The sequence below is a fragment of the Glycine max genome, chromosome 9, assembly GCF_000004515.6.
Source record: "Glycine max cultivar Williams 82 chromosome 9, Glycine_max_v4.0, whole genome shotgun sequence".
NCBI lineage: Eukaryota > Viridiplantae > Streptophyta > Magnoliopsida > Fabales > Fabaceae > Glycine > Glycine max.
The window spans coordinates 20556444-20577460 of NC_038245.2; the positions used below are offsets into that span (position 1 = coordinate 20556444).

The window sequence follows — 21017 nt, forward strand, 5'->3', positions numbered from 1 at the left end:
GTCACAAGCACATTTGTATATATTAAACAACACAACAGAGGTGTTACCGTACATAGAGGCTCACAAAAAACATGTTAGAGATACTCACCCCAAAATGAACATGATGAGGGTATTGCAAGAGCTCAACAAAACTTTCACAAATTGGTTTAGACAAACAATATTTGCTGATAAAAGTGTTTCCAGAAGACTGACATTGTTAGCCATTGGCCCAAATCTGAATGTCCCTACATGGAAGGGTATGACATTAACAATTATTCATTCTACACAAAGTCCCAAGATGATAAAAGTTCCGTACAAAACAGTGGGGTCTGTGTTGATGCTGATTCGGATCACTTTTGCAGTACATCGAACAACAACCCCATTCGAGCATCCATGTCTTACTTTGGTGTCATTCAAGAAATTTGGGAGGTTGATTATACAGCATTTAGAGTGCCTATTTTTAAGTGTCAGTGGGTCAACGGGACAACGGGTGTGTTTCAAGATCCATTGGGATTTACTTTGGTAGACCTTAGTAAGGTGGCATATATGGAGGAACCTTTCATTATGGCAGAACAAGCCAGACAAGTTTTCTATGTACAAGATCCATGTAATTCAAGTTTGTGTGTGGTTCTGCAAGGAAGACCAAGTGGAATGAATTACCATAATGATGAGTCAACCCTTGACATTGGTCAAATGTCTGGTTTTTCAAAACAATTGCCTTCAATGAATGAAGCTGATGAAGTGGATGATGGACATGCAAATCGTGTAGATCATGATGAAGGTCTATGGGAAAACATTCCTACAGGCTGAGTGCGAAAGTAATGCTTTGTTTAATGTGTAAATATAATGATTATTTTACTATTACGCCTTTGCTTTGTTTAATGTGTAAATCTTATCATTAATATTAATTGTGTATTTTATTTACAGGATCATGGCCACAGATCTGACGTCTCCTCCGCAGTCCGATGGTCAATCAGAGGTCACTTCCAAGAGGAGTAGAACAACGACACGGCTGAGAACATTGACATTAAGAACCGTGGATTAGCCCAGACCGGCAGTTTATGTGGATCCCGCTACTGGGAGAGCATCGGGACCGATGCGTGAAAAGTTCCACAGCTACCTAGGCGTAGTGGCGCAAGAAAAGGTTCCCATTATCCACAATAATTGGAAAGACGTACCTGAAACACTAAAGGAGATAGTGTGGAATGACATTCTAGTAAGTCATTCATACCAATTAGTATATTTGAATTAAGAATCAATTTTTCTGTTAAAAACATAATTGAGGATAACAAATACTTGTCCTTTATAATCTCTACATGTGTTTGTTGCCCTTTATTTTAAATGACTTGTCCTTTATTTGAATAGTTAATCACTATTCTAGACTCCTATATTTGTAAAGAACGGCACAAGGGAAGTTTTTATTTTAAACATGAATATTAGTTAGTTAGATGAGGTTAGCAAGGTAAATAAATATTAATTAGTCAACAAAAGAAGCTAACAAACACAATGAAACTGAAGATCAGCAACACCAACAAGCTAAGAAACACGTCTAAATATTGGCAGATCAAAGAATTAATGACAACAACTGCACCTTTTACTTCTTCCTCCAGGAATACAGGTCCAGAGAAAACAATTAGTATTAAGTGTTATTTTTGTAAACCTCAAATCGCAATTCATAGCCAATAACCAGTGCCCATCGAGAATAGAGAACAGAACAAATCATGTGTATAATAACTTCACAAATTTAAAATGATAACTTAAAAAAATGAAAATTGAGATGGGTTTTGTGTTAGGGAGTAGGGGTAGGATTTTTATTACTGTTATTATTGGAGGGTTAATTGGTTCAAGATGGGAAAGTAAACACGAGTTTGACAGTTGTTACAATTTATATAGCTCTGAATTTTTTAACAGTGATGATTCAAGTAGCACTTTTGGAATAAGAATAATAGGAGAGAGGGGTGGGGAACATTATTGATTACTACAACGTGCTCCTTCACTAGAACTAAACTCTTAAGTCTTAACCAACAAGTTTTATCAATGAGATAGTGAGCAAGAGGCTTTGTATGCTTAAAACATGATAGCCATAAGATGCATTTCATCTGTCTTCTTTAAAGATTTTAGATGTTGGCTATTTGTTGGGTACTTCATCATCATTATCCCAAACGAACGATCCCTATTTATTGACTTCATATTTGGCGTTTTGCCAAAAGAAAAAATAGCAACTAAAAGCATTAGGTAGGTAGCGAAAAGCCACTAGCAAGAGAGAGAGGAAAATTGGTTTCATATGTTTTGCATAATTGGTTATAGATAATATTACTTTACACAGTGCAAATCATGGCTTAAAAGTATGTTATAGATAGTGCTCAAAAGGCAATAGCTTTTTAGTAAAATAAAAGTTCCCCCTAGAAAGAAGCAGAAAATGGTGCATAGCTACAGTAGCAACATGCAAATAAATGAAATAAGAGGGGAAATCAATTGGCCACCGTATGTTGTGAGATCATTCTATGCTTTTCTATGTGTAACTGTTATTGGAGCTCAGAAAGTATATACAGGTCAGAAAATAGCATTATTGACTATTTTGTTATTTACCACTTCGGCATCACAATTTTCTGATGAAGTGCATTATTCACCTATTCGTCCATCGTCAGATATCAGAAAGTTCCAGGCTTTTCAGTTGCCTATATTTAAGCTATTCTTCAGCTCAAAGATTATTTGACCCCCTTTATTATGAATTTATGATCCATGATCATCATTTCTCTAAATTTCATAAATTAACTTAAAATCATATATCTTTAGCTTAAAGCAAATTATTCCATTCACCCTGAGCGAGAAAGAGCAGAAGTATAATGTTTTATGAGAAATAGGAAAAAGAGAAAAACTAATGGTAACATGTATGAAATGTCAAAGAAATTTGTTAAGTATTGACAAGAATCGAATGCAAAGCCCAATCAGAAGGTTTCCCGATTAGATCTACCATAAATATGCAATGCAAGATATACTAATCACTTGGCACTCTCTCCTCACTTCCATCTTTCAGCCACTGAGTTAGAAATTAGAATAGTTATCTCACAAACCAAGTCAAATTACATTCAATAAAAGAAAAATATTGCAAGAGTATAAGCACGTGCCTTGATCCATGACTCTAGATATAGTGACTCCTCATTGCTTATAGACTATAGAGCGGCAAAGATTAGGATAAGGCTGCAATTAAAATACTGCATGCTAGTATCATTATGAACTCAAGGGTCAATGAATGAATTATTTAATTGTTGAATGAAAACTGAAAAACATTTTGTTACGAACCATCTTTGGCCCTCTTGTTAGGCCCATTGTTAGTGTTGATATTTCTGTATTTGTCTTATAATAATAATAGATACATATCATTTAGGTAGGTTCTACAATATAGTTTGTTATATTTGTTTGAGTGTGTTTGGCATAAATATATTGTATTCCTCAGTCAAAAGTATCAATGAACAATAAGAAATGTTATCTTTATCTGTTTAGTTGTAGAATTAGGAGTAATGATAAAATAAATATTTCCTAACATGTTTCCTGCTTTCACTCTTTGTTTTCACAAAGAAATATAAAAATGTCACATGAACTTGGTTGTTTTCACCGTTTTTTATACAAATCTTTGAAGGTAAGAAATAAAATGTACACAAGATGATAATTATTTAGGAAAATAGGAAATAAAAAAGCAAAATATTATTAAGGTTTGTACCAGCAGGCAAAAGTCATTTCCTTGTTTATTGTGGCATGCACATTGTGAACAACTTTAACATAAAAGAGATGAAGAGGTAAGTTACAGTTGCAAGTCTTTAGTTATTTCCTTGTTTAATTAAATCTCACAAGCCTCAAGTCTTCAGTTCGAAACCTGCAACATCCAAAAAAAAGTTACAGTTGCAAGTGAGGGGAAGGAACAGAACAAAGCTTCGAGCCAATCTACTCCTCTCCAATTGATGATGTATTCTTCTCAATTAACTCTTAACTCATCCCTACTTTTAAATCACACCAAGCTTAATATTGTTAGGCTTCTTCCTTGTGTCAACTTGTCAAAAGGTGCCCTCTTAGGAACAAAGAGGATAGACTTAAACTCCAACTGTCCCTCACCTGAGAAGTGCTTGACAGCCAAATGCTCTTCCCAGTCATTGGTGAGACTCTTGTAGAAAGCATAATACTCCTCCTTTGTGATCTCCTCAGGCTTTCTCATCCAAATGGGCTTGTGCTTGTTCACCAAGGAGCATTCATGTGACACTTCCTTAATCTTCTTTTTCTTTTTTTCTTCCTTCTCCTTCTCTTCGTCAACATCCTCCACCTAAGTAGATTAAAAAATTAGATATTGAAGTAAAATTGTAATTAAAAAAAATACCAAAAAATAAATAAATTACATTTTAAATTACTTGTTTAGATGTTATTCCTTATGGTTCAAGTAATAATAACGATGACAATTCTATCCATGTTTTGTTTGATATTTATTTGATTTTTTGCATAAAACAAAGAGGGGAACGAGCAACAATTTGAAGGTTGTACATTCAGGAACTAAAGAATTCAAAATAGTTAGTAATAAGAGGGATTTGTTTTTGGGATTTTCTGAGCACCAGGAGCGGCTACGCAAGAAGCTTGCACTTGAGGAGGGAAGAATATTTGCAGCTAATGAACAACTTTCTTAACTATTTGTCCTTCAGACTTTCCTATTTCTTTTTGTTAATATGTAAATCACAATAGTATAAGGCTATGGCGTAAAAACATGGTCTATATTTACTTCTAAGATTGTTAGGGGTCAAAAAGACCATGTCCATAAGCCATAGCCTTATACTATTTATATTTACATATTAGCAAAAGAACCAGTCAAATCTGAACAACAAATAGTTAAGAAAGTTGTTCATTAGCTACAAATATCCTTCCGTGGTCAAGTGCAAGCTTATGGCGTAGCCGCTCTTGGTGCTCAGAAAATCCCAAAAACAAATCCCTCTTATTACTAGTTATTTTGAATTCTTTAGTTCCTGAATGTACAACCTTCAAATTGTTGCTCGTTCCCCTCTTTGTTTTCTGCAAAAAAGAAAATCAATATGAAACAATTCAAGCTGAATTGTTATCGTTATTATTACTCGAACCATAAGGAATAACATCTAAACAAGTCATTTAAAATGTAACTTTTTAATTTTTTGGTATTTTTTTAATTACAATTTTACTTCAATATCTATTTTTTTAATCTACTTAGGTCATTTTTTTAATAAAAATATGAATTTAAAGGTGATATACTAATAATATAAATTACTTGCTAATCACAAATTACGATACCTATCATTTTTAATTTTAACTTCATTTTATAAATATTAATAAATTTATAATAAGACAATTTTTTAATTGGACTCTAAATTATAGAAATAAGACAGGAATTAAAAACTAATTAATGATATGTCTTAGTTCCACTCACCCTAGCATAACTACCAGTAACAACCTAACTAACTTGGACTTCAATTGCTACTGGCTGATCATTTTATATCAGCAGATATCATGCTCCAAGCTTTCAGGTTTTCCACTACGATTGGTTCAATACCATTGTTGAACACGAACAAGTACGCTTGGTTCATCACTGCTAGCTCAGGATGGACCCGGGACAAAATGTTTGTCTTCCCTCCTGCTCCAAAACTCTCCACAACTGAGTGATCAATCTTCCATTCATTTGAAAAAACAAAGAATATTAAATAATTATACATTAGTATTTTCGAGCTCATAAATGCTATATATAAGCACCAAATGGAATTGAATTTTCACATACCAAACTCCTAAGAAAAATGTTCTTATCTGCGGCCAAATCCACATCTACAAACCCAGCAAATTGGGGTTTGTACATATCACTCTTCAAAGATGAACTATTTACAAATATCAAAAACAAAAATAACCAATTCGAAGGAAATTCAAAATAACAAAATAGCATATAATTAAAATAACCTAACCCACCCTGTAGTTTTAAACCCTTTTCGGCACATAGATCCTGCGCCTTTACCCACTTAGGATCATATGCTTCTGCCTTGTCCAAGCTTGAAAAGGCGAACGTTACTTCAACATCTGCCTGCAGTTATATAATACTATTATATGTATTTATTTGTATGAACATACACTCATTAATGCATAATTAAGAATTAGACCTGGGCTGCAGTGATTCCTTTTACTTCACTATAATCTCCCTTCTCAAGCCTTTGATTGTCTGTGTTAACTTCTTTGCCTCTGAGACTGTTTAACTCTTCAACAGGCCATTGCACCAATTGTCTCCCAGTAAAATCGAGCCACACAGTTCGTGGAATCGCCTAATTATTTTACCAGACACATACATGCATATTACAATTCCTTTAATTTGTATAAGGATACAAAAATAAAACACTTATAGCTGAATGCCAAAGAAAAAACATGAAAGGGAGTTAGAGATTCAGAATCGAGCAAAGATTGAATAAATCTAGAATTATCTCTCTCAATCCAGGAAAAAAAATATTGAAAACATATGTAAGATTGGGCGGTGAAGAGAATAGTTAGGGTATAAAAAAAAGAAAGACAAGAGCAAGATGGAGGCAAAATTTAATTTCTTACAAACAAATTTTTTTATTTTACATTTAAACTGAATAATTTTATGTTAGAGTTTTTAACAATATAAAATATATTGTCTCCTGATTAGATTGAACAATTTAAGAGAAATTACTGTACCCTGGCCTGTAGCTGCATCTATTGAAACTGATAAAAACACTGGCTTTTCAAATAGTACACTCCATTGTAGTACATTGGCCCTGCATTGTTGACAATTAAAAGTGTGAGATGGTGTACACAAATATATGGATGGTTGTCATTGAAAAATTTAAAGTAAAATATAATAGAATTATAAAGTTCTTGCTTACCGTTTGGATCTGCATGTGATTGACACATCGTTATAGAGATATAGGAACCATGAAAGGATTACATGCAAAGGAAAGAAAGTTATTAGCTTGATTGGTAATGAAAACTAAAATTATAAAATTTCTACATAATATGTTTATATATGATAGCATGAGACTGTCAAAATAAGTAAAAGAAGCATGTATTTTAATGTATTATTTTTTGGTACACATTTTAATGTTATATGAATGGTTAAAATTAGTCATTTCTTACAAAATTTCCATTAGTATAGTAGTTTGTAAAGTTTCCTTTTGAAATCATTTGCCCCAAGGGCAACATATCCCAATTCATTCATATCTTTGAATAATTTCTCTCTACAATTATTTAGTATGCTGAAAGAATATTATGCCAACATCATCTGGACATACCAAATTTACACACACTTACAATAGAATCAAACATAAAATTAGATTTATTTAGCCACTTTAGAAAAGCTACATATGTATCAAACTATCTGCAATGCACTAATTTGGTAAATGAAACTCAGCGTAAGCAAATAAGCCTAAGACCCACCAAGTGAATACATAAAACCAGCCGATCCTCCACACCACATACAAACCCCAGGGCAAATTAACGCATCCTGACTTAAACCACTTTGTGCAATATTCGTAGACTATTGAAGACCTCTACTGCAATATGTCCATAAAAGAATTGAAACAAGATCACAATCTATTCATTAATTCATCTCCTTTTCAAAGAGACACAATTGCTTTCTAGTTTTTTTATAATGCAGTCAATGATTAAAACTAACTACATAATATGGCAAGTGACAGCTCATCAAATACAGGGGATAACATAGCAAGTCAAGAGGAAGATGCTACAGTAGCAACAACAGGGGTACACCAACCAAACAAAAAGGTGCAATTAGTGAGTAAAACTAAAAGGAGGATTGTGAGGCCCACGTACCTAAAAGACTTCGTCTGAAGGTCTGAAGCCCTGCACTCGTGTGAAGAATGATATGGAAATGCTGCAAGGATTCGGTGCTAGTAATTAAGGAACAAGAATAACGAATTGCTGATATTCTGAAATCACAAAAGACAAATTCTGTTATGAGAATTTCAGTTTAAATATATCATTACTTGTTGAATTTATGTTCAAATTATAGAAATAAGACAATTTTTTAATTGGACTCTAAATTAGTTGAATCTTCTTTAGCTTTTACTTTTACGATTAAGCTTTGAAAAAATTTCTTATTTCTTTTGGCTCTTACTCTTGTCAACAGTCTTTCATCCCTTGCAAATGATATTTGAAATTATTACACCTTGATAGATTTATATCATATAGAGTTAAAGTGTTGGACAATATGTTGTTGAATCATCTATTTACTTGCTATTTGAGTATATGGTGTATGACTTGCACGATCTTCTTGTTTCCCTGCCTAATAAGTGGACTTGTTTTAAAAAGCACGATCTTCAAATGGGAAAGTTAGATATGAATTTTGGTATAAGATCCCTTTATCTTCGTCGGTCTTGCCGTGCTAATAGCTTCTAAATCAGACATTAAAAAAGATAATTTTTGTCATTTGTCATTTGAACGGTGTTGAAGATTAAGCAGTGGGTTTATTTAACTATTATCTATCGTTGGGATCATACAGACTATTGGCTAAAGTTTTGACAATTTCTGCCAAGGCTGAAGCATGTTCTTAACAAACCATGAAAACAAGTTTTTCTAGGAACTCATACTTTAAGGCAATAACTGTTTTCAGTTTGACATAAAGTTTTTTTTCATTTATTATTTCTTCAATTTCGATGTTAAATTTGAAGGCTGTGATTGCATGCTAAACTTACATTATATGCTGATTGCATGCTTTTGCTTTACTGGGGGTATTGTGGCAGAACATTGTCATTGACTACTTGTTGATTGCTAGTATTATATAATGATATACATTTGGCTGCTTTTAACCCTTTATTTTGACTAATGTATTTATGTAGGCAAAGTTTGATATCGCAGAAGCTACGAAGGTGAAGACGAAGGTTATGTCAACAGTAGCGACGAGATGGCGGCAATTTAAGTCCACATTGACTAGCAAATTTGTGTTTGCTAAGAGTGAAGGTCAACAAACGCAGGATGTTGTGACAAAATATGGACTAGATCCTGAAGCGTGGAAACAATTTGAAGAAACCCGGCTCACACCTAACTGGGAGGTTAGTTGAATCTGTCTATCGTAACTTCAAATGAATATTTTTTTACCAATTTGATTATTTTAATTTGAAAAAAGTTTCCACAATTATGTATGTCACATTACAGGGTATTAGGAAACGAGCACAATCAATTCATAAACACAACGACTGCCCTCACGTACTTTCACGTGGGGGATATGATTTGCTTGAGAAGAAATTGTTAGACGAGAAACGAAAAAGGATACAAGAGGAAGCATTGTTGAGTGAAAATTCAGCAAGTCTTGATGAACCCCCATCTCCAATAAAAAGACATGTTAAGTGGAAGGTTGCTCGGACCAGGGCTGTTGGCAATATGACATCTGAGTCCGCACAGGAAATTGCAGATAAAATAGTAAGTTCACCAATATGTTGCAATGTTCATATGTTTAAGTATTTTGTAATGACAATGACTGCACGTTGTGTATTTTTGTGTCACTTGTTTTGTGTAGGACTCCTTAGAAGAGCAGGTAACGTAGGGTTCGTTTGTACCCCATGGTCGGCAAGACATACTGAACACTTCCATTGGGCGACCTGACCATGGGGGTCGCATTCGGGCAACAGGCTCAGGTGTGACTATTACTAAGTACTACGGAAGGGCATCAAGGACATGCAGCAGCTCGTCCACATCCATCAGCCAACAACAACTAGATGAAATTGTTGCAAGGCTTAGGGAAGACATGACTGGTCAGATTAGGGAAGAATTGAGGACTCAGCTAGAAGAGGAAAATAAAAGGAGCTTGGAAATAATGACCAATGCATTGAAAGAGGCTATTAAAAAAGAGTTGTCAAATAAAGGATCCCCAGAGTCACTCCAAATTCAGCCGGACATACAACAATTAGGTGCGCGTGTCAGCACTAAGGGAAGTAATGTTGTTATCAATGTCCAGGCTTCATAGGAACATCATGTTGATGTCATACCATTGATGGGACTCTATGTGCAGCGTAAGGATGGTACACTAAGGTTGGTGGCCATGGGGAAAATAATGGAGGGGGATTCAATCATACACATAGTGGCATATGCAGATGATGTGGTCAGGGTAAGTGTAGAAACAGTTATCGATCCTGAGGCTGAGGTCCCCTATGCCACCTCAGAAATACAATATGTGAAGCAGGTCGTCGATACATTTGTAGCTTGGCCCACACACCTTGTGAAAGCTGTATTAGATGAGGTAAAATGTTTGATTTGACATACCTAAAGTAAAACATTCATAGATTACACTACTAATACTCACCCACTTTCATTAACCATGTAGGATCCAGAAAGTATTCCGCACAACAAGGATGCACATGTGCCAAAGCCGGCTAATGTGGACGCAGATGATCCGTTGCATGGATTGATAAAGTACAATTTCGATATTTACGACAAGCCAGTTGAAATCAACTTTGATGGGAGTTGCTTTGGAATTGTAGATGCACCTACATCGATATTCATAACATATTCAGATGTTAGTGAAATAATAGCAGGAGACAAAAGTCTTAACATATCTGTCTTACAATTATGGTTAATGTAAGTGAAATCCTTCATTTATTTGTTCCTCATTCATTCTATATCATGATCCAGTACAATACTTTCAAATCATGTGAATAGGTATATGCATGAGTGGAGTCAGATATTCAATCAAGGTTCCATGTATGCATTCCTTGAGCCACAGTCGTTGGTTTGTTCAAAGGATACACGCAGCGAATGCCAACAATATCTTGAAAGATGGCTTAAGGAATCTGACCGAGAGGTGTACATTGGACCTTACTTCCATCAGTAAGTGCTATTTAACAAACATACTTCAAATGATGTTTGGGTGTATACGTATCTAATGTGCATGACATGCAGGGCACATTGGCAGCTCGTACTTTTGTGTCCTAGGCAACATGTTGTTGTTTGGTTGTGTTCATTGCGTAGGAAACCCGATATGCATATCAAAGCTACAATTAATAGGTTATCTCATACCATATAACTTTTTACAAGCCTTCTTTAATGGTCATTATTGGTTGACATGTTGTTCTATATGCGTTGATGTGCTTTTTTAAAACCAGTGTAATGACGAAATTGAAGACGACCTTGTCTCCTGAAACTAAGGCAGTTGTACCTAAGTGGATTGAAGTTAAGGTAAGTCAGCTATGTACCATGCGTTATTGTTGTCTAGTTAAGTCATGTAATTATGTAATGTATACGATATTCAAATTTTTTCCATATGTAGAGTCACATTCAAACCGGATGTTATGAATGTGGATATTACATAATGCATTGGATGTGGAACATCATAACCAGCGACATAAAGAGTGACTGGTCAATGGTATGCATAAACTTCAATGCAATTGGAACTGAATTTTTATATTTGCAGTACTAACTTTAAAATATGAATACTTGCAGTGGTTTGCTGATGAGACACCGTTAGACATCGACAACATCACCACAATTCGAAAGAAATGGGCAACATTTTTTTTAAAGACAACAATAAGTAAAAACGGCTAATGATGGCTTAGGAGTATTCTTTTTTCCTGTATTTGAGACAATTGTTTTGTTATTTTACACAGCATCTATCTTATTTTCAGTCATGCTACTAATACAGTGGCCATTCACAATTCCTATAATGGTGATGCGGCCAAACGTCGTGTTTTTCTGTTGTTAGTATTACCTACTGAATTTGATATAATAGTAGTAATATATTGTCATTACCCCCTTCTACTGCAATTGCATCTGCATTTGATTACCACAGCAACAATTTAGTGCAGATGTTGTACCACCAAGCTTGCCACTGCAGCAGTTAAGTGAACGAATGAAGTGTCCACAGTCATTGGATGGTTGCTTGGTAGAGGTACATGCTAATAACTAATAAGATTTCCTGTGCAGGGTATCATTGTTTTCGCATGAGTGATGGCTACCTTGGGGCTGGAGATTTTGGTTGAATCTGCCTCACAAGTTATTTCGAAGGTAATTGAGATAATCTTTTGTTCTTGTTTGTTTATTATATACCTAAATTTGGGTTCAAGACTAGTTATTCAACATGTGGATTATCTACCACAAGATTGTTCTAATAAGTGATTTTATCATTTGAGCATATGATATTATCATTTGACCTTGCTTTTGCTTTGATTCCGCTCCTAAAGTTCACTAGCAGCAAAATGACTAGCAGCACAAGCATTGAAGAGGTGTGTTTCCTCCTTGTTTGAGGATTGAAGTTAATACATTATACTCAAATGTTCTACTTCTAAAATTTGATCAGCTAGGCTTACATGAATTGTTGAATTGATCAGCTACGCATACATTATATCAACTATTAGTGTCACTTTTTCAGTCTAATTATATTTTGGTTTATATTATCATTTTTATGAAGCTATCTGTTTTATATGGTATTGGTACAGAGATTGCAGGGATGCCAAGGGAAGGCGACCAGGGGATGAAAATTATGATTAAAGAGAGTTCTTGAGGAGTTTGTCAGATGCTCAGGTAATTAGTGCTAAAGCAGTTGGGTGAAATTCTCAAATTTTGAATGCTGCATGCAATTAATATCATCATTTGATGAAATGCAGAATCTTCCTGACTGGTTTAGTGCATGTTTCATTGATTGCATTCCATTAAAATTATTATTAATCAAGAGGATTCTTGCTTAATTGAATTCAGTGTTGAGCGTGCTGCATTTGTCTTATGTAGTAGTTCATTCATTTATTTAATTTTAGTTGACAACTTGTGGAATGGTCATATCAAAATATAACCTATGAAAGAGGATAATCTTGTCAGCTAATTGTTGAGTGGTTTATTTTATTGTTTTGTCTTTTATGTTGCATTTGATGACTTTGTTTCTTTTCTTGTAGGGAAGTGGAAGATTTTGCACGAAGGTTAAATTCTGATTGGCCTGAAAGGATGCAAATTTGATCTTTAGGCCAAGACAGAAGACTAGTAACAATTTCTATGAATAGCAATGGTTCAACGCAGCTGTATACAGGTATGTTCTATCTATCTTCTCAATATTTGCGGTGAACCCTACTTGCTGCCTTGTTTTCTATCAGAAGCATCATTAAATTTTGTTGACATACACATGACTGGAATCAACTAGTTATAAGTTACTTCATCACTCTAATGAATATTGAAAGCTACCAAACCCCGCAAGAAATACATGGAAACCGTTTCTTTTGTGTAAAAATAAAATTAAAAAAAGATCAATTGCAGCTATTGTTGTCACCGTTTCTTTAATTTGTCTCTTACTTCACACAAGTTGTTCACGGCTCCTCTTTATATGTACACATACTATCTCTCATGCATTTCATTCATCACATACAACACTCTCTCCAAAGTTCAAATTAAGACTGAGGGGTGAGAAAGAGAGAATTAATATGGGTGCTTGTCTAGTTGTGTTCCTCTTAATGGTTCTTGTGCAATTGGTCTATGCAGTGATGAACATTACTTCAATTCTTGCAATAGAATCTGGAATGAGCCCTCTTGTCCTTGTTGCTTATCGACAACTCTTTGCTATTGTGTCCATTGCTCCCTTTGCTTATTGGCTCGAGTGGTAATTATATATATATGTATATACCTTTTTTGGTTTTGTTTTATTTCATATATATAAACAATGCATGCATGAAAGGGTTTGATGAACTTTGAAGCACCTATAACATTCTCACTGTGAGTGTCACCATCGATATCCCTTTTGTTTTGGTTGATGCATGATTGTGTTATTTATCTATCTATCTATTTATATATGTTTGTTGTATATAAATGTATCTTTGTGTTTTGAAATTTGAATGGTATAACCCAAATTTTGTGAGCAGGGAAACTACTTCAACGACGGTCCTTATCAAAACCCGTCTTTATAGGTTTATTTACCAACAACGATGGGTGCACGGGTCACCGTCGTTGAAACTTCAAAGAACAACGACGGTGTGCTCACCACCGACGTTGACATACTGTCAAACAACGTTGGTGGTGAGCCCGCCACCGATGTTGAAAGGAAACCCAACAAATACGGGTGTTCGGCGTACCTGACGTTGAAATGGACCACAACAACGACGGGTCTTCGCGTACCCGACGTTGAAATGGACCCCAACAACGACGGGTTGTTCAACATGTGCGTCGTCGAATCATTTTTTATAACGTCTGTTGTTATATAGGCACTGACGTTGTATTCTGACATTACAAAGACGGGTCCTATTATGATCGATGTCGTTGTTGTCGACATACAACGACATCTGGAACAAAGACGGTGTGGGGCCCGTCGTAGATACATGTTTTCAACCGATGTAGAAGCTTCTTTTTGTAGTTGTGCGCTATATTTTGTACTACACTTAATTACACATGTATGCAATTTCTTGGAGAAGGACCTAATGGCAGTCATAACAATACTGCTAAAGCAAGAAAGTGGATTCATGATCACGATGGTGTAACACTTATGCCTTAGGGGGGAAATTTTTGGTTTTTCGTATGTATTTATATATAAAATTTAAAAACACAAACATAAATATGTGTATAGAGTGCTAATTCAAATAATCTTATACTAACAAATACTTGGTGTAGTTGATTGGAGAGGAAGCAACCCAATGCCTCTTGAATTGTGGATCCTTCCTACTTTTGTCCCTCTTCATCTAGGTTGAATTAATTAATTTTGACTTGTTCCTTTGTATGAAACAATACGTGATTAAATTAATAAATACTACATTTGATCTTTTATAAGAAACAAGTTATAGTATAAAATAAACAATCAGTTATTTCTTATAAAAAGAACCAAATGTAATATACAATATTCAATTCTTAAATTGTGTAGTTATTGTATCTCTTTTTCACAGCAAATTGCAGCTAAGATGTACATGTCTATGTCTTACTCATATGGGAAGAAATTTGCAAGTCCAATCACGCCATTAATCCTAAACGTGAGGGAAGAACTCTTTATTCATCCATATGACCGAAATAGTTGGAAGAAAGCACGTCACAAATGTACAGAATTAAAATTAAAATTTTAAAAATTATCTATTAAAATTATGGAAAAAATTTACATAATTAATTCAAGTCAAATATTTTTAAAAAAAAAAGATTCGAAGAGAAAAAAGTAATTTAATATTCAAAAGAACATATATAAACATAATTAATTTTAATATAAAAAAACCATTTTAAAAGACCTTACTAAATGCAATGGAATCTAATTTAATTACAATGTATATATATATATATATATATATATATATATATATATATATATATAAAGTCTTAATGACCAAAGGATAATTGATTGCACTTATGCATCACAGGAAGATCTTTATTATCATGATCCTTTGATACAAGATCTAATATGAGATAGTTTATATGTATTCGTTGAACTATTTCTTACATGTTGACCTTTGAACAAGCGAGTTACAAAAAAGGCACTTCAATTAACAATAAAGCATATTCATTATGAAGATGAAAATAGTCCATATATAGATATTGGGTGCGTAGAAAAGGCAGGCATATCATATAAATACTAAAGCACGCACACACATATATAGTATGCATTGATTGAAATAAATATAACTTTTTAATTTTCTCTACAAAAGAAATGCATTCAAATATGTCATTAACATGTTTATAAATTTCAGGTTTTATGTGTGCTTGCTTGTTGGGGGGAAGATTCAAAAGGGGATGCTTTTAAAAAGTATCTTGCAAGGATCCTTGATTACTTATGGGTTTCAGAAGATGGAATGACCATGCAGGTATATATATTGGATTGTCTTTTTTTTTCAATACAAACATTGTCGTATTTGAGTACAAATTAATTAATATCATATTATTATAATCAATAATAATAACTAGTAACTATAAAAAATAATGATAACTTTTTATATAAATATATTAATTAACTCGCCTATATAATGTAGAGTTTTGGTAGTCAAACATGGGACATTTGCTTGCTACTAACCTAATTGAGGAATTTGGTCCTACACTCATGATAACTATACAATAAAATCTCAATTTCCTTCCCAAGTCAAGAGCCAAAAATGAACGTTATTTGAACTACATCTAAATTATACACAATTCATCTAATAAATTATTTTGGACCAATAGTTCTTATTGTTTATATAATGACTTAACCAACTAAATGAATTCCAAGTTACTAATTACGTAATCAAGTTACATATTAATTGTAACCATTAAAATTATAACAATAAAATTAGGAAAAAAATTATTTAATATTTAATAGGTTAATAGCAATATGTGTTCTAGCCTTATCAAGCAAAACTGAATTGATATTCTAATTTCATAGATCACAGACAATCCTTCTGGAGATTTTTAGATTATGTACCGCCACATTTCTAAAGGGTCGTGAACCTTTTCTGATAAAGACCATGGATGACAAGTTTCTGATTCTACTTGTGAAGCTTTGAAGGTAACTAATTACTTTGGTGACAAATATCTTAATTTGTCAATAAACTTCATGAACAATATCATATTTATGTTTGCCTAACTAATTAACTATCCTATATTTCAGTATTATTTATTTTTATCAATGTTGCCACAAGAAATTGTGGGAAAAAAATTAGAACCAGTAAAATTATATGATACAATCAATGTCAGATTATCACTTCAGGTGAGTATTGTTAAATTTATGGTGATATGCTTTTAATTGATTTTAACTAATCAATGGTATTTTTTCTTAATTATTACTTAAATTTTTTGCATCAACATACTTTGTACTACGAAAATAAAAAATAAAGGGTTGCATAGAGCATATTGATCATCTATCTTTGAACTTGAGTATGGTCTTTTTGATCAATCATTCATTATTCTTTTGTGAAGCCTTGATGCATTATTTATACTCAGAGATAAACATATCAATGTAATATCTTGAGCATTCAAAATTTGACTATTGTCAAGCTTTGATTCTCTAATTCCAGCTAATGACAAATAATGTGCATCGGGATTGATCCTAGATCAATACTTTCTAAATCTATCATTCATATCTCAATACAACTTTTAGACATATATAAAAGAAAAGATAAGATCGCTTATCAGATATGTTCCTTTTAAATGGATTTTTATAACATGGGACAAATGAATTGTACTTATTGAATCAAATACTTGATTAAGCATTTGGATTCAATTGAACGACTAGTGTAAATAAGAAAAATTTCAATGAGTTATGTTGGATGAATACTGAGGATAAGATACTTCTTACCATGTTTGCTTCCTCTAACAAGTCATATACACTTACACTTTTAAGTCATCACAAATTTATATAGTTGTTTTCATCAAAACTTAGAGATGAATGGATTGTCCAGTTTTAACACGACGGATGAATATAAAAACCAATGAGCGCAAAATAAATAGAATATATAATTTTTCAATAATATAATCTTTTAAACATTCAAATTAAAAAAATATAAACATCATTTATATAAAAGATGTATAAATTAAAATTAAATATAAATATCTAAGAAACACTTTACATCAAAAAACCTATGATTATAATAAATAAATAAAAACTCATTCCAATAAAATTGTATTATTATGTTGCCCATATGACAAATAGATGTAAAGATGAATTAATGAAACATAAATAGAACAATTATATTTTCAAATTAAAAATATGAAGGGTGTGAATTTGGATATAAAAAGAAATTTAAAATCATTCATATAAAAATTGTATAAATGATGTTACAAATTTATATGGGCCTAATATAATCATCAAAATACATAAATACCTAAAAATATGAATTATTTAATTCATGCTATTTATACAGATCTAATATAATCATCCAAATGGATTTATCGTAGTATGATTACATGTGCAACGAATGAATATAAATATGGATAAGCGCAACATAAATAGAATATATATTTGTTTTAAAATATAATTTCGTATACTTTCATATATTAAAAAAATTGAAGGATGTTTTGACAAAAGAAAAAGAAGTATAAATATCATTTATATAAAATTTTTATAAATTAAATTTAAATATAAATTATTTAAGAGTCATTTATAAAAAAAAATAGTTAATCATCCCAACAGATTTTCCCTAGTATGGTTACCATATAAGAGATGAATATAAAATGGATTGTGACAACATAAATAGAATACACAATTGTACAAAAAAATATAAGTTTTAAAACTTCTAAATTAAAAAAAAATGAAGGGTGTTTTCATATGAAAAAAATATAAACATCATTCATTTAAAAGTTGTATATATTAAATTTAAATAAGGTAAAACATATTTTTCGTTCTCATAAATATGGAAATGTTTGAAATTCATCCCTGTAAAAATTTTAATACTTTTTTCGTCTTCACAAAATTGAAATCTATTGTTTTATTGGCTCAGCGTAAGATGTGAACATCCGAACCTACTATATAGTTTTTTGCATTGGTTAAATGGACAACCAATGTAAAAAGTTATCATCGTAGGTTTGAATTTACTCGAACCTACATCTAGGCCAAAAAATGATGCATTTCAATTTTGTAAGGTCAAAAAATGTATTGAAAATTTTGCAACGATAAATTTCAAACATTTTCATATTTGTGAAGACAAAAAATATATTTTAACCATTTAAATATTGATATCTAAGAATCTCTTGACATAAAATAATCAATGATTATTATATATAAAAAAAAAAATCACCCAAACGGATTTTTTCTTGTAAGATTACTTGCGCTATGGAATGATATAAATATGGATTAACGCAATGCAAGTAGAATAAACAATAGTTTACGAATATAATTTTTAATACTTTTAAATTAGAAAAAATAAAATGTTTTGACTTAAAAAGAAATTTAAACACTATTCATATAAAAGTTGTATACATTAAATTTAAATATAAATATCTAAAAATCTATTACTATAAAAAAACCAATGATTATATATAAAAAATAATCCTCCCAAGGGATGTGTCCTAGTATGGTTGCCCATGAGTCAAATGTTTATAAAGATAGACTAGAGCACCATAAATAAAATATATAACTGTATAAAGAATTTACTTTCAACAATTCCAAATTAAAAAAATGAAGGATGTTTTGATACGAAAAAATATAAACATCATTCATATGTGTTTAACAATTTAATAGGTCATTTTTTATAAGCTTATGTGTTTAACAATATTTAATGAGCCTATTTTGTTGTTCCTATAGTTATCGACAAATTTTTTTTTGCCGATAGAAAATGTTACCAACAAAAATCTGTCAGTAATGCTAAACATTTTCGAATATATATGTCAGTAAATATTTGTTGCAAAAAATAATTAAAAAATATATTCAAAATTCTTCAGAAATATCCGTCCAAAAAAGTCCATAATTTTTACAAACTTAATCCATCGCAAATTTCCATTGGAAATATTGACATTTTCTAACATTTCCAACAAAATTATATCCATTGGAGAAATTTATCGGTAATGTTGACTTTCTGACAAATTTAGATTCATCATTAATCAATATTTTTTCTGGTCGTGGCAGCTTCTTGAGAAAACCTTCATATGTAACAACACACCATACATGAACAAAGAAACACATATTACTTTAAAAACAATCTCTCTAGTTTACCCAGAAATAAAACAAGAGAGAAAAGTAAAAGAAAAAAGCTTTTACAAACAGAAATAGAAAGAAATTAATCAAGAAAGGAAAAAACTTATCAGAACTCAGAATACACTTGACCCTTGAGAAAGGAACTCAATATCATTTGCAAAAATACACACTAAAACGAAAGAAGATTTAAAGTTATTGTATTTGAACAGTAGCTTTGTGAGTGCCTTTGATCTCCGCCGCCACAAACCCCAAACATCAATACTGGTGACCGAAGGAACGTTTAAAAGATTTTGGGGAAAAGAAGGGGGGAGGATGAAATTTTAAAAAAAAAAGATCTCTCCCAAAATCAACACTAAACGGAAGAAGATTTGAACTTACTGTATATCTGAACAATAGCTTCGTGCGTGCCTCTGGTCTTTGCCACCGCGAACCCTAAATGTCGACGCTACTAACTGCAAGGAGAAAAGATTTAGCATTGAAGGCGAACAACATCTGCACGTAGACAATGGGTAGTTGCAGTTTTTGCTAAGGATGTTGGCCATGTGGATCATGTTGCTGACGAGGTTCATGAGCAGCCTCAGGAGCCAATTACAAATCATGTCAATGTTGATACAGAGGGTTTTCCAGGCGGACCCTATGATATAACAGTGTTGATGTCATATGGTTATCATGTGGCACACAAAGTTTGGGCAGGAGAGGTAGTTATTTGTTCAATTATATAATATTTGAATAACTATTTATCATTTTACTTAAACTAATTAATTTTAATTTTTTTTCATGAAGGTACTAAGTTAAAGTTGGCCTTTCATGGAAGGAAGGTAGAGAAATTTGGAAGGCCTGCACCTGAGATTGAAGGCATAGTGACTATTACAAGATTAAGTTCTCTAATTGCATGTTTGTTGGACACTGGTGATAGGGGACTTTTATCTTCTTTTGTGGAAACATGACACAAGAAAAGTAGTAGTTTCCATCTACCTATAGGAGAGGTTACTATAACCCTCGATGATGTGGCATCTTTGTTACATCTGCCTATTACAGGTGTCTTTCATACCTTCGATGCTCTTGATGAAGACCATGTTGTGGACTTGTTAGTTGAGTTGCTTGAAATTAGTACACAAGAAGCAAAAGATGAGATTGAGCAATGCAAAGAGGCGTATGTTCGCCTAGCCTGACTACGAGACATTTATCGTAGCAAATGTGACGCAAGACACTGGACAATCCACCATGGTGAGCAAGCAATTTCAAACTTCATAAGGCAACCATCGAACTCTTGCTCAAAAGAACAATCAACCAGACTCCCTCATGCTTCCAAAACATAATCTCATTCATTTTTTGGATCAATAAGGGTTTTACATTTTGTCTTCACATTCTTATCAATGTGAAACCGACACAACAAGTTGATTGACTTAGGGGAAACAATTTTCACTACATTCATCAATGTTGAATCTCTATCGGTAACAATAACTTGAGGGATTGCATC

The 21017-nt window shown here is 32.6% G+C and overlaps 1 pseudogene; it reads left to right on the plus strand.

Moving 5' to 3' along the window:
- Nucleotides 1-20709, plus strand: part of LOC100781462 (beta-amyrin synthase-like) — a 43384-nt pseudogene extending 22675 nt beyond the window's left edge.
- The last annotated feature ends 308 nt before the right edge of the window (nucleotides 20710-21017 follow it).